The sequence below is a fragment of the Mytilus galloprovincialis genome, chromosome 9 (assembly GCF_965363235.1).
Source record: "Mytilus galloprovincialis chromosome 9, xbMytGall1.hap1.1, whole genome shotgun sequence".
Lineage (NCBI taxonomy): Eukaryota > Metazoa > Mollusca > Bivalvia > Mytilida > Mytilidae > Mytilus > Mytilus galloprovincialis.
Genome location: NC_134846.1, coordinates 88,903,489 through 88,917,593, shown reverse-complemented (window position 1 = coordinate 88,917,593; position 14,105 = coordinate 88,903,489). Strand labels below are relative to the sequence as shown.

Sequence of the window (14,105 nt, the reverse complement as noted above, 5' to 3'; positions counted from 1 at the left end):
TCAAAATCGAACCTACAAGAAATCTATCTTTTTACCCATGTTTTTGGACTTGTAATTGTTTAAAGATTATAAAAGGATAAGTCAATACCAAAAAAAGTATTTTTATATTAAAAAAAGCAGCCGGTTATACAATTTTGCTTTCATTAATTTTGACCATAGTTTTATTTAGAGACATTTTACAGTTTACCGTTGTTTAAATTTCATAAAAATCACGTAGAGTAATAAAAGTAGCATTTCTGTAAATATTAACAATGCAATTTCCCATAGCGATTACTTTTACGGCGCTAAAACGGTGCCACTTTAACTATGAAGTTTTGAAAAAAAACTTATCCTAGAATTGAAATTTCATATGCACTACATTTTACCACAGGTCAAAATATAGGTCAGTTATGCATACATCATCTGTCGTGTGCATCCTTTTCAGTTACATTTTTAGTATCGGAATTCGATGAGACTGTCATCAAAGTGAGAAGGGTTAGGGCTATAAAACAAGGTTTAATCCATCATTTTCTACATTTGAAAATGCCTGTACCAAGTCAGGAATATGGCAGTTCTTGTCCATGTTTTGTTATTTGATTTTGCCATGTGATTCTGGACTTTCCGATTAGATTTTCCTCTAAGTTGAGTATTTTTGTGATTTTATTGTTTTCACTACGGCTACAGATTAATGAATACTCTCTGATACAGTTTAACATTATGTTTATACCGTTCATAGGCCGATCCAGGGGGCGAAATTAATAAATTAACACATTTATTCACATCATGCTTGTTTGTTAACTTATTGGATATATCGTACCGTTCGGATTTGGAACAGCTCAAAGAAAACTTCCAGATAAAAAAAATGATATGTTAACAGTTTTAAAACATTTAATTTGTGTAAATTTCATGTGATATTGTATTAAAATATCTTGTTTAACTTATTACTGATTTTTGTCTTTTGTTAGGTACAATTTTAAAGGTGATGTCTGGTCACAACGATACAACAACATCGGATTAAAAGCATTTTTAATGGAATTTATTGGTGTATCAAATCGACCCATTGACTCACAAACAAAATAGGCCTCCAGTTTATACATAAATACATTCCTTTAAAAATGGCGTTTAATCCTTTAAAATTGTTTATTTCTTTAAAATTGGAGATAAGGAATATATTTTTCATATATTTTTCCACACTCGGTACCATTATCACACGTAGATTGTATATTTTTGTCATTGAATAGGCCTGGCGCTTGAATTGGTTAAAGCAAACGTATGTACCCAATGAATTTGATATTTGATAAAAGTAAACTGTAAAATCCCTTATTATAATCCAAACGAATGTTTTTGTGTATTATTGGGTAACAACTAACATGGAATTAACGTCGGTGTTATTATCATTCTTCGGTCAACGTCGTCTATCGAAAAATAACCAACGTCAAGATCAACTACCAGAAGTCCTCTTGATCAGTAATATCAACGTGTTCTGAATTATGTACAAATCATGATAATATTGTTACATGACAGGTTTTGCATATGTCTTTTCGGATTCATGCACTTTAAGGTACCTGATGTCTTGTTGATTGACATGTTCTTTTTCAATGGAAATTTTTAAAATTCATTTTAGATTCTCTGTACTTGGAAAATGTCATTAGCAACTGGATATGTAAGGCTAAATGCATTTTGATTTCTGTTTCCTTATACACTATAATCTATAACGCACACTCGTCAACCAATACAGATGGAACATTTTTTTTGTATTGACGGGTCATGACATGAATAAATAGTTATCAAAGGTACCAGTATTATAATCTAATACGTCAGACGTGCGTTTCCTTTACATAAACTCAGGAATAAAAGTATACATTGAAAAGTAACTGATTCTAAAATGAACAATGTTTAATGTCAATATTCAACATGAAAACACCACAGACGAAGGAGATATTTATTCAAAACAAAAACAGTGTGCTATATATATGACAATACATCTAACATAACATTCTTGGAGGGAGTGCCTCAGAAGATATACATATCATGTTTTGAGGGGTTGTTTATGTATTTACACAATGCATCAAAGAAAATCACTCCTATATGTGTCCTTTACACGCAATAACTACACAAAGCTTGAAAATCAAACTCAGATATTTTATTGCGATACGTCAAAAGCTACAATGGCAATACTTAGCATCAACACGAATGACGTAAGGAAAATTATTGAAACTTGTATTCTGTGATCAATAGTTTCTGTTGCTTTCCGCCTAGCCATCAGGGCTGCTAATAATAATGCAATCAGGAATTGAATGATGAGAGAAAGGATTAGTAATACTAGAAGCAGCGTGTAGTATCGAAAACTGGAACCATTATCTATTATTTTCCTTAGTTGGTTTGCATTTGCTGCCAGTAGACTTGCATCAAACAAACTTTCAGCTATGACTTTCCTTTTACTGTCTGGGTCCTAAAATCAAAAATTATATTCCAGTTTTACATAACAGTGTAAAAAGTTACCAGGACTATAATTTAGTACGCCAGACGCGCGTTTCGTCTACATAAGACTCATCAGTGACGCTCATATCAAAATATTTATAAAGCCAAACAAGTACAAAGTTGAAGAGCATTGAGGATTCAAAATTCAAAAACGTTGTGCCAAATACGGCTAAAGTATCTATGCCTGGGATAAGAAAATCCTTAGTTTTTCGAAAAATGTAAAGTTGTAAACAGAAAATGTATAAAAATGACAACATTATTGATATTCATGTCAACACCGAAGTGTCCACCAGCAGTTGCATTTTATATTATGTTAACATATATAGAATCTCGTACATATGTTGATGTTGGTGATGGATGCTTACTAGTTTCTGCATGATAAAGTGATAAGCAATTTTAACATTCCGGTTTATTTTTCATATCTAATAAATACATGGTGTTGACATGGTTACACCAATCTATAAATTGTAACTATCGAAAATTAAATCTAAGGAAGATGCTATTTGTATACCATAACACAAAAATTAAGTTTAACTTGTTAGAAAGCAAGTGTAAGAAGTGGTTTAAATTTTATGTGTGTGTCATTATTTATTTTTGTTTGTTTGTGTATTGCTACCTGCCAACATAAACCCTGCAATCGTTCACATATATTAAGGGGTTTTTATGGTACTAGTGACGAACCAGAATTCTATTCAAAAATTTGGATTTGGGTTCGAATGACCTTTAGATATTGTCTGTTCTATAATCAATTTATCAATTCTTGTAATTGTCTAGGAGAATTGTAATAATAGATAACAGACGACATTCAACGCAATAGTCTTCTAAAAAAGACGAAGAAAATAAAAATAACTTCACAGAAAACTAAAGATTGCTTTATATTATTCCAACAAAACCGGGGTGAACGTTCGTTCTCTGCAAAAGTCAATTATTGATGTCCTGTTACTGATTTATTAAGACATATATATTGGGTTCCGTTTTAATGTGTGCTGAGCACTGACATATTTCAAACTTTCTTTTTCGTTTGGCATTATGATTAACAGACATAGGAACGAGCGAGGGCGAAATATAAACAATTAGGGAGAGGGCGATGACTCAATAAAATCTGCCAAACATATGCTTGTCAGAAGCATCAAATTCTTTTCATTGTTCATATCAATTTAAAAAACGTCGCGAACAATTTTATCCCAGAAGATACAAAAACAAATATACTGCATCACCTTATAAGTTGATATCTTTTCCATTATAAAGATAGCCACACCCCTAATGAAATTGAAAAATAATCATATTATGATGATAGTACAAGAGTTTTTGTACAATCTTTCTCTTGATAATGCTCTTTATCGTCACCAAACATATCATTATGTGGATAAGTTGCGGATATGTATTCGCGATCGATGATAATGATAGATTGTATTCGCTTAATCATTTTACTGCACATTATAGTTATATAATAGTTCGTTTCTGTGTGTGTTACATTTAAATGTTTTTTTTTCTGTTGTGTCGTAGTTCTCCTCTTATATTTGATGCGTTTCCCTCAGTTTAAGTTTGTAATCCATTTTTTTCAATCGATTTATGAATTTCGAACAGCGGTATACTCCTGTTGCCTGTATAGGCAGTATTTTGCTCATAAAAGAAAAAACGCACTCCCCTACAATTTTAGTATTAAAAAAAGAATTTTACATGATAAAGACGTAAATAACCACGTTTGGCGGCAACCTTAGGATTTGAATACTTAAAGTTATTACTTATAAAGTTGTCTACGTATTTTGCGAACATCACTATTTACGTTTTTGAAAACTTAAATTACTTTATAAGTTTTTTTTTCACATTTTTGATTCAAGCGTCTCTGATGAGTCTTTTGTAGAGGAAACGTGAAAAATTGCAAGTCTTGTATCATTGATGAAATGATAACGAAATTATTTCAATTAAGATAGGTATTGACATTTAAAACGTTGATTATTCCGTATACACTTATATATAAATGATGTTCCTTTATCAGTGTCTGTTTTATTTAAAAAAAGAAATGATACTTAAATTAAATACCGATCCAAAAGAACATAGGACTTTAAGTGGTTAGCAATACATACAAGTTCTATATAAATGTATTAAAAATTCAATGCAAATATGAACAAAAAGATGTGGTTTAAGTTCCAAACTCACAATATAAGAAACTTTAACAATTATAGGTCAATTATAAGTCATAATAAACAAATTATACACATATTTTAATATTATTTCAAAATAATATTCCTTTAAGATAAAAACAATCAAAACCAAAGAGTAAACAAAGACTCACAAAACCAAAGGACATTTACATCAACACTTATAAATAATAGTTAAGAAACAACACGAACTCCACTAAAAACCGGGAGTGAAATCAGGTGCTCCGGAAGGGAAATAATTTCCTGCACTTTATACGGCACCCGTCGTGTTATTTCGTTGTTCAGTTCGGTAATGATGGAAGGTTATTATGACTGAGGAACAATATCAGATATGATTTCTGTCACACTTTTAGCTCATGACCGTAAAATTTCTTGAGTGATGACCTTAATTTGATTGATTCATAGCCTTGTCTTAGCAACTTTTGAGAAAGCAGTATTCCTCGTTCAACAAAATCAATGTACTTTGAGCTAGCTCTATAGTAATGTATCAATTGAGATCCATATACTCTATATGCTGGTGCCTCTGGGATGTTGCTACACAGAAATGGAAAGTTGACTATAGGAAAATTAAAATCATCGCAGTTGTCATAAATTTTGGTATTCAACCTACCATCAGTAGATTTATCTGTGTCGGTAGTATCTTTAATTTCAGGCTCACTTGGATATATTAAATGTAAGTTATCACTGAATCTATTAATATTAAGAAACAGTACATCATCAATATACCGAAAGGTAAAATTAAAAGACTGGGCTAATTTCTTTTCTCCTTTCTGTACAACCCCTTGGATAAATTCTGCTTCATAGGAATATTAAAACAAATCTGCAAGTAGAGGAGCGCAATTGGTACCCATTGGGATTCAAATAGTTTGTTGGAAGACCAAACCTCCAAATTCAACAAAAGTATATATTTTGTAAATTAAAAAATCCAGCATGACAGTGATATCCTCGTCGGTATATTTTCTCCTTGACTTCAAAGGGTAAATTTATTAACACGTGTCTCAGTTCAAGTGAATGATAAACAATATTACAGTTAATATTAGTCTCCAGTATATTTTAGAGCCAATATTTAAAACAAAATATGTGTATCTATAATAGTTACCAGACGTATTATTAGTTACATAGTGTGCTAGTGACCTAATACGGTACATATGGGATCAGTAAATTCCATATGAGGTGAGAGCGAAGCTCGAATCCCCATATGGAATTTACTGACCCAATATATAACGTATTACGTCACTAGCACACTATGTGACGAATTTATCTTACCGACTATCTTAACGTGTAAAATTTAGACTAGTGACCTATGAAAATGAGCAAGTCTTCAATACAGTTAGCATTAACATGATTTAGAAACTGCTTCCTTTGATCCTACAAAAACAATGACAACTTGTTAGATTTAAATGTGTTTTATGAATTTACTTCCCTTTATCATCACTTTCTTCGTTTGTCGAAACCTTTAAGATTTCTTCTCAGTACTGTTTTGTTTTTCTAAAGGGAGATAACATCACTACTAACCGTGTATGAAATAAGTCCCGCCTCCTTATTAGCTTATATGGAATATAAAGGGACATAACTCCACTATTAACCGTGTATGAAATAAGCCCCGCCTCACAACTAACCTAATATAAAATATACACGGTTTCCACGAGGACGCTTTTAACCAATCATATTCCTAGAAATGTATAGGAGGTAAGATACAATTTAATACGCCAGACATATAAATTATTTGTATCTTTTAGTTCTAACTATAAGTCGAGTAGTTGTTTGTTGGAAAAGCGAAACAACTCAAAACAGTAACGAGCAATTCCGACTGCGTCATCAATGTAATCGTTTTTTGTTATGCATGCCACTCCCGCCATGAGAATCCCCAATCATTAAAAAAATCACTATCGAGAATAGGACAAATTCGGAGGATGACAGATTACAGATCTGTTCTATAATCTTTAGGTGCAAGACTGCGAAAATTTTTGAAATAGAGTTGAAGGACATTTATATCGTATCGGTCAATCAGTTCTAAATGTTAATCGTAAGTCAAAGTAAAACTAGTTTACGAATGTCCAAACTTAAAAAATCGATTACGACTAAAATTAATACGTTCTACTCATTGCATTGCCATATTGGTTTTAGTGCAGAACCGCACGATGCATTTGAATGTCTCTGTGGTGGTTTTTAGCGTCTGCTTTTTAAAAGTATCCATAATTCCAAAGAAGGGGATTATAGGTACTTTTAGTAGTTCGTTCTATGATGGTTTGAATAAAAACCTACCAGGGTTTTACAATATTTTACGAATTCATTATCCGGGATCAGATCCTAAAACAAAAATCACATGAAACAGAGTATTTACGAAGAAAACCTGACATCAACACTACTTTACCCTTATGATCATATCACAAATTGGTTGAATGATGCTATTTTTTTTTTAGTTTCATCTCTTCTTTCTAGCAAGACCAGACCAGTCGTCGCATCTGTTATATGATATTCCCGTGCTTGCATTTCCTATCATGATTTTCTTGATAGAAGGTTGTTGCTCACAATGAAGCTATTAAACCAAGAGTTTCAAATGGTGAAGTTGAAATCATCCCTTCGTAAATTTTACGGACGCCATCACAAATTTCTTGACCGTTATAGAATAACCGTTTCACAAATGATATCGGATATGTTCCTTACGTCGTAACTACAATCCCCTTCCCTTTCATGAATGTGACCTACCGAATTAGACTATTTACCGGATGTGTTATCACATAAGCAAAACGACGGGTGCCACATGTGGAGCAGGATCTGCTTACCCTTCCGTAGCATCTGAAATCACCCCTATTGTTAGTTGGGTTTGTGTTGTTTATTCTTTTGTTTTCTATGTTGTGTCATGTGTATTATTTTTGTCTGTTTGTCTTTTTCATTTTTAGCCATGGCGTTGTCAGTTTGTTTCAGATTTATGAATTTGACTGTCCCTTTGGTATCTTTCGTCCTTCTTTTATATCAATAGATGTATCCTATTTATTCATTATTTTAAATACCTAAATAGAGTGGCAGGTAATACAACTGTTACAATATTTCTCAAATGCATTTAAACTAATACCGATGGCTTATCTCTCTTATCTCGGCTATACAAAGGGAATTTTAGGCTGTATATGTATGACAGTAAGTACAGTATTACCGTGTTGCGTGATTTGATTTAAAGAGTGGTTGCTTAAATCATTCGTTACTTCTTGTGTCACACTCAATTCGATCAAAGTTATGAAAAAAAACATTCTTACCGCTTGAATATCTATTGGTTTTCTCTGAATCAACAGCTCTATTACCGCCGCATTTGCAAAAAACGCTTTCAAATCCTTGGTTGTTTCAATATGATCTGGTAAAGGTAAGACTTGACCTTTATTTATGTTTCCATGACTTGTATAATATAAACCAAAATCGTTTTGTATCGGATCAGCTTCCTTTCTTGCGAATATGGATTGCATCTTTTTTATTTCAATAAACGTGTCAGACAGCTTTCTCCTAAACAGTGTATTGGCCCCTTGAAATGTAATCTCTCTTTTATCATATTGTTCTTTGTTTTTATCTAATATTCCTACAAGATATGAAGAGACTTTTGTCAAAGAAATTCTGTGTAGGAACTTTTTGCATGATTCATTTTTGAAGTCAAGAATGTTGAAAGTCTTATTTGCTTAAAGCAAATCCTCTATCTTTTGTTAATTAAAGTATGCTACATTTTCTTTTTTTTTGTCTTAAAAGTTAATATTATGTTATTGTTCTTCTAATATTCGATTAAGGATAGGAAAAAACACTGTTTCAATAAAAATTATAATTAGTTCTTGTATTATATAATCTAAAAGTAAGATAATTTTAAGTCAAGGCTAAATCGTCATCACAGACTATTCATGTTTCATACATGTTGGTGTATTTTGTTTGATACTTCTAATGTGGCTTTCGACTTTCACAAAGGAAACAGATCGACATGTTACCAAAACATTACAGAATCATAACGTATACCAAGAAAAGTGATATTTTGCATACATGTAACTTATCAAAATTGTGATAGCTAGTTCTTATTTGTTGACCGCCTTGTTGACTGATTATTTATTCTTTCTTACGCTTAAACGTTGCTGTGACTTTAAGGGTTTCATCTTTTATTTGCATTGGAGCAACTTTTTGACTCGTCATTGTTTCAAACTAGTTCTTGTTTTATCTGTCCCTGTAAGTAGAAATTAGTTATGATTACTCAGCTTCAATCATCCTTATATAAACTTCACTGATAATATCGCATACTACGTGTTTATTGCGTAGTATACAAGTCAAACATGAGAATGATCAATTTGGTATGAGTACCAAAGGATATTACATATATAATTGATTCCAGATTTAAGTACAGCCTTCAACAATCAGTATATTGTATCACGTATAGTAAACGTTTATAACTCCTAAGCAAAACAAAACCCAAAACAATGGAAATATAAAGATACAGTCCATGTGATCTTTGCTTCATCAATGGATCAAATAAAAACCAAACCGACAGATTTCACTGCATATAATTGATAAATTCAACAACACTAACGTACCGTTCTCTTGATGATGTTTTCTAAATATCTTGCCGGAATTTACCAAAAAGGAATTACTTAAAAAAATCTAATTTAAACGGTAATTACTTTTCTTTCCTAGATTTAAGAACTTCACACTGAAATTTACGACAAAAGGGACGATTTTTGTTTCCTATTGTTATTTTCCCTGTTTTACACCTATCTGCGGCCAAGCCTAGCGAAAGGTCGTGCGACATAATCAGTCAAACAAACTTTATTAGATTAACTCTATAAGGAACGATCATTTTTATTGGTCTATTCAAACCTTCGACCTCACACATGCGAAAATAGAACACACGTACTATAACGTTGAATTGACAGTTTTCACATCGAAATATTTAATTCAAATTTGTCCTCTGGATCAAGGGACGACATCAAAAGTTCTGAAAAATAAAAAAAAACTCAATCCACATATTTCAGTGACTCCCCCCTCCCCCCCCCCCCCAAGTTGCTCATTCTGCCTTTTCTTTCACTCAATGGACTCGATGAATTAGCGTTGTACTTGAAAAATGAAACCGTACTTTTCTACAAACACTTTTCATATTCTTTGACAAGTTTTAGGTATTCGACATAGGATAGTGATTTTTTTCTGATTCCGTTTACTTGAGATTCTCGGTTGAAAAACGAACGTAAATTGTACATGTACATGTAAATAGAAACAATCAGTTTTTTAAAAAAAGAGTTTATTCATAAAATGTTTTGATAAAAAGGTGAATTTGTTCTTGTACATGCATTTAGTCATCATTAATTTCTTGATATTTTGTTTATCAGTTTATCATGCATGTTTCGTTTTGTATTTCATTATAAATACGAATACATACTACATGTACTTTAGTGAATAGTTCAACAATGTTATGCAGCTCTATTCTTACAGTATAAAATTAGAAAATAAATGTTCATCCATTTAAAATCGAAAACAGTACATTTATATTTAAAAAAGAAGATGTGGTATGATTGCCTTTCTGATCTCTTCTGTCCGGTGGGCGTCCGTATTTTTATGGATGTGTTCTTAAAAAGTGACAAATCTTAACTGCGGGATAATACCTTGTATACTATAAAAACATATATAAAAGAAGATGTGATATGATTGCCAATGAGACAACTCTACAAGAGACCAAAAAAACACAGAAATTAACAACTATAGATCACCGTACGGCTTTCAATAATGAGCAAAGCCCATACCGCAAAGTCAGCCATACAAGGCCCCGAAATGACAATGTAAAACAATTCAAACGAGAATACGACATTTCTCACAAGTATTAATTTATTATTTTGTTCAACACATGCAAAAGAACTGAATAATCTTCGCCGATGTACATTTCAATTTATTACAACAACATGCCTTCACTGAATTCATTCAGGTGCACAAATGATACGATTAAAGTTATTTTGTTTCTGGGACAATTTCCTCCGTTTATGATACGCTTAGCTACTGTGTGTATGTTTTATAGCATGAAAATAATAAAAGAGGAATGTCAGTGCAACCCATCATTAATTATTGTAATGGATCAGTATTATGAGATACTTATTATAAGTGACTACGACTTTGTTAGGATTATAACCAATCGTCAGTATGAAAGAAATAAAAAGTGGTTCATATATTCATCCGTATAAAAGCGGCACATGCATTTTATTTTATCCTTATATTTCTCATTATGCGGTACACGATAATTGAGTTGCTGCATGCATAAAGAACTTAGAATATTACTTAATACAAAATATCAGAATAATATTTCGACCCCAATATTTGAAGTTAACAAAAGATTTATTTAATTCTTTTGACCAAAGGTTTGTAAACTAAACAAATCCTTATTTTTACGTTAGTAGTAACATAGTACATTCCATTGTCGGTCACCTGTGTCAATTCACGTGCACACTGACTACATTGTTGTTGTATTTTAATCTTTCGGCCAATGAAATGAGACGTTACAAGTTGTTTGTTTATGATACGCCAGAATGTTATCAATGAACTATCAAATGCTAAACTTCACTGCATTTCTCTGTATGGTGATGTTCCTTTGGGGTACCATTTTACGGTGTTTATATTTCACAGCTCGTTTGATATTCCCGTGTCTGTTATGACGTATTTGATTTTAACGAACGTAATCTATGTATTACTGGTAATCATTAAGCCAGGGATTTTGTTTCCACAAATTACTTTAGGTAGATTCATGGTATACCGCCATCTTGGATTGGACAATCACAGTACAACATCGGTCTAGTTATTTGGCCAAATCTGCAAATTTGGAGACAGATTTTCAATTTATTGTATAGATTGTTTATTTATATAAAGAAAATTTGTTGATTTATTGTATTATTCAAAATATTTTAACAAATATCATTTTTTTGTTTTTTTAAAATCATTTGTTTCAAATTAGCCATTTAAGGGGAGATAACTCTTTTAGTACAAAATTGATACTGGGCTAATAGGGAAATTTTAAATTGTTACTTGTAGCAAGAAAACAAGTTCGGTGACACCATGTTTTCTTTTTATTTTCTTAAAATATATTATGAAACTTATCTTCTCACAATCTATTTCAAAATTCTATCTCGTAGAATTTTTTTTATGCACACTAATTTGTTTTTTTATGAACAAACTAACCAAATTTAGGCAATTTTCAAAGACTCATAGCATGAAAAATAGCACGGTGACCCATACGTTTTATTATATTTTTGAAAAAAAGTAAAGTAAAATCTTCATTTGGGAAAATTATCAGAAAATTCTGTCTCAAAAAATATATACTTATGATCTACCTTAAAACGTTTACAAATTCTTCCATAGATATAAAACGTTTGTTTTAAAGTTTGGTTGTACTTATTTCATACGGAATAGCACATTCTCATATTTACTGAGATGTTGTTTACCATGCCAGGACATTTAGAAAGGATCCCGGTAAACTTATCGAGCCTTTAAATAAACTTATTCTAAAAGTTACCAATTCAACACTGTAATTAGATCATTGAATGTTGTTTTATTGGTAGTAATATTGATTTTGTTATCGGTAAATCAAAAGTAAACTATATATCATTGTTGTATACATATACACTTTCATGGATTTACAATCTGTCGATACCTGTATCTTGGCATTGCACAAGCTATTTTTTCTCTCTGAATGTTTATGAAAGACACAAATTAATGTTTAATTTTCCAATACAGTATTAGAAATAGGTACCCGATTATTTAAGATAGTATAATGAAGGTAAGTATTTCATGGAAAGTGAATACATAGTTTAACAATATGATATGCATATTTAGATCGTATATCAATTTACAAGATCTATAAACTCACTGTTCGATAATTCCCCTTAACGCAACGCACAAACAATTGTATGCTCTATGCACATATTCAAAGAGATATGTAATAAAGGCGAGATACAAGTAAGGAATCGATAGTGATTTCAAGCAATTAAGACACAATTTTATAGGCATATCCTTGATTATTTCACTATTCTACTGAAACAAAAGCAGTAGATAAAAGTTCACAGGATTTATACTTACGTGTAAGTTTAGATCATATTTTGATAGTACTCAATCTTCCCTGCCGACGACAAAGAAACTGTGAGCTATTTTAACTAGTGAATAACACAAAAATGTTGCCTAGTAACGACACTGTCAATAAAAGCTAGTCCATTGAAACTTGCACATTTACTAGAATAAAATAATTATTGTGGGATGTATTGGATCGTCAACATATTTATGAACTTGGTGAAATGATATTGAGGGAGGCATGCTCCATTCCAATATATTCAAATTGTGCACCAATAAAAAGTGAATTCGGTCTGACTTTTTTTAATTATTTGAAGGACATTTGAAACAGAAAATTCCATCTCAAAGACATTTAAAACAGTGCAAGATCTTTTAAACCACTTAAAAGAGAAGTAAAAGATACCAGAAGGACAGTCAAAGTTAAAGATCATATATGGATGATGTCTTTTCACTAAGTAATCAATATTTCGTTTATATATCTCAATTAATTACTGGTTAGTCTTTAAAACAGAAAAATGAAAATAACTAGGATTGGTTGATAATTATTTAATTACTCATAGTGTCTATCATACCTGCGAACTTGTATACATTATTTTCATAGAAGCTTATTTGCATTTCAAATTGGTCAATTATTTCAAAAACAGCTAAATAATAGTCAATCTACTTACTTTAGTATGCTTGGTCGAACTGAGTTACAATAAAGTTTTATAAAAGTAAAAAGTAAAAAAATCCATGTAGTTAGTGGGACACTAATACTCTGATATCTTGTTTATTAGTTTATGTTTGCTGAAACATGATATGCAGTTCTGCCGTCATTTAGTTACAGTTAACTTTTTTAATTACAGAAACCCACCTTTTTTAATTACAAAAACCCACCTTTTTTAATTAAAGATTTACCGAGGCATGTTAGAGTGCATGAACTTAATGGTATCAGTTTTCAAATTTTGTAAGAAATAAGCTTGTCTTTCGTTATACAGGGTATTTAACATTATTTCATTCAATGCACTTTTTAGTCTGTTCTTTGTTGTTGTTTTTCTTTCTTTTATTGTGTATCTACTATCGTCTAATTATTTCGGTATTTTTGAAAATTCACTGTTTTCATATCGACCTTTAAACATTTTTCTAGCATTTTCATAACATTTGGTACAAGAAAAAAACAACACTATATCCCTTGAAAGTATATAATATGCCAGCTTTAGCTGGCACTTATGGTAGAAGCATCGTTTTGGAATAAAGAACGATAACTCTTTCTACACGACCCATCTGAAAAGTTTCGTCACTCTCGTGAAATCTCGTACGATTATTTTTTTTAATGGCGGCCACATTTAACGTTTCAACGCGAACTAGAAAAAACGGGACAGAACGGAATAATTTCGATTTTAAATAAGACACGAATTTTTATTTGTTTACAAAAACAATAAT

The 14,105-nt window shown here is 31.4% G+C and overlaps 1 long non-coding RNA gene across 1 annotated transcript; it reads right to left on the bottom strand.

Moving 5' to 3' along the window:
• Positions 1-1,909: 1,909 nt before the first annotated feature.
• Positions 1,910-13,427, bottom strand: LOC143047097 (uncharacterized). The gene is made up of 4 exons (XR_012969403.1): positions 13,352-13,427; positions 8,714-8,814; positions 7,877-8,190; positions 1,910-2,431 (listed from the first exon to the last, which is right to left on the bottom strand). It is a non-coding gene; the product is annotated as an uncharacterized LOC143047097 (long non-coding RNA).
• Between the last annotated feature and the right edge of the window lie 678 nt (positions 13,428-14,105).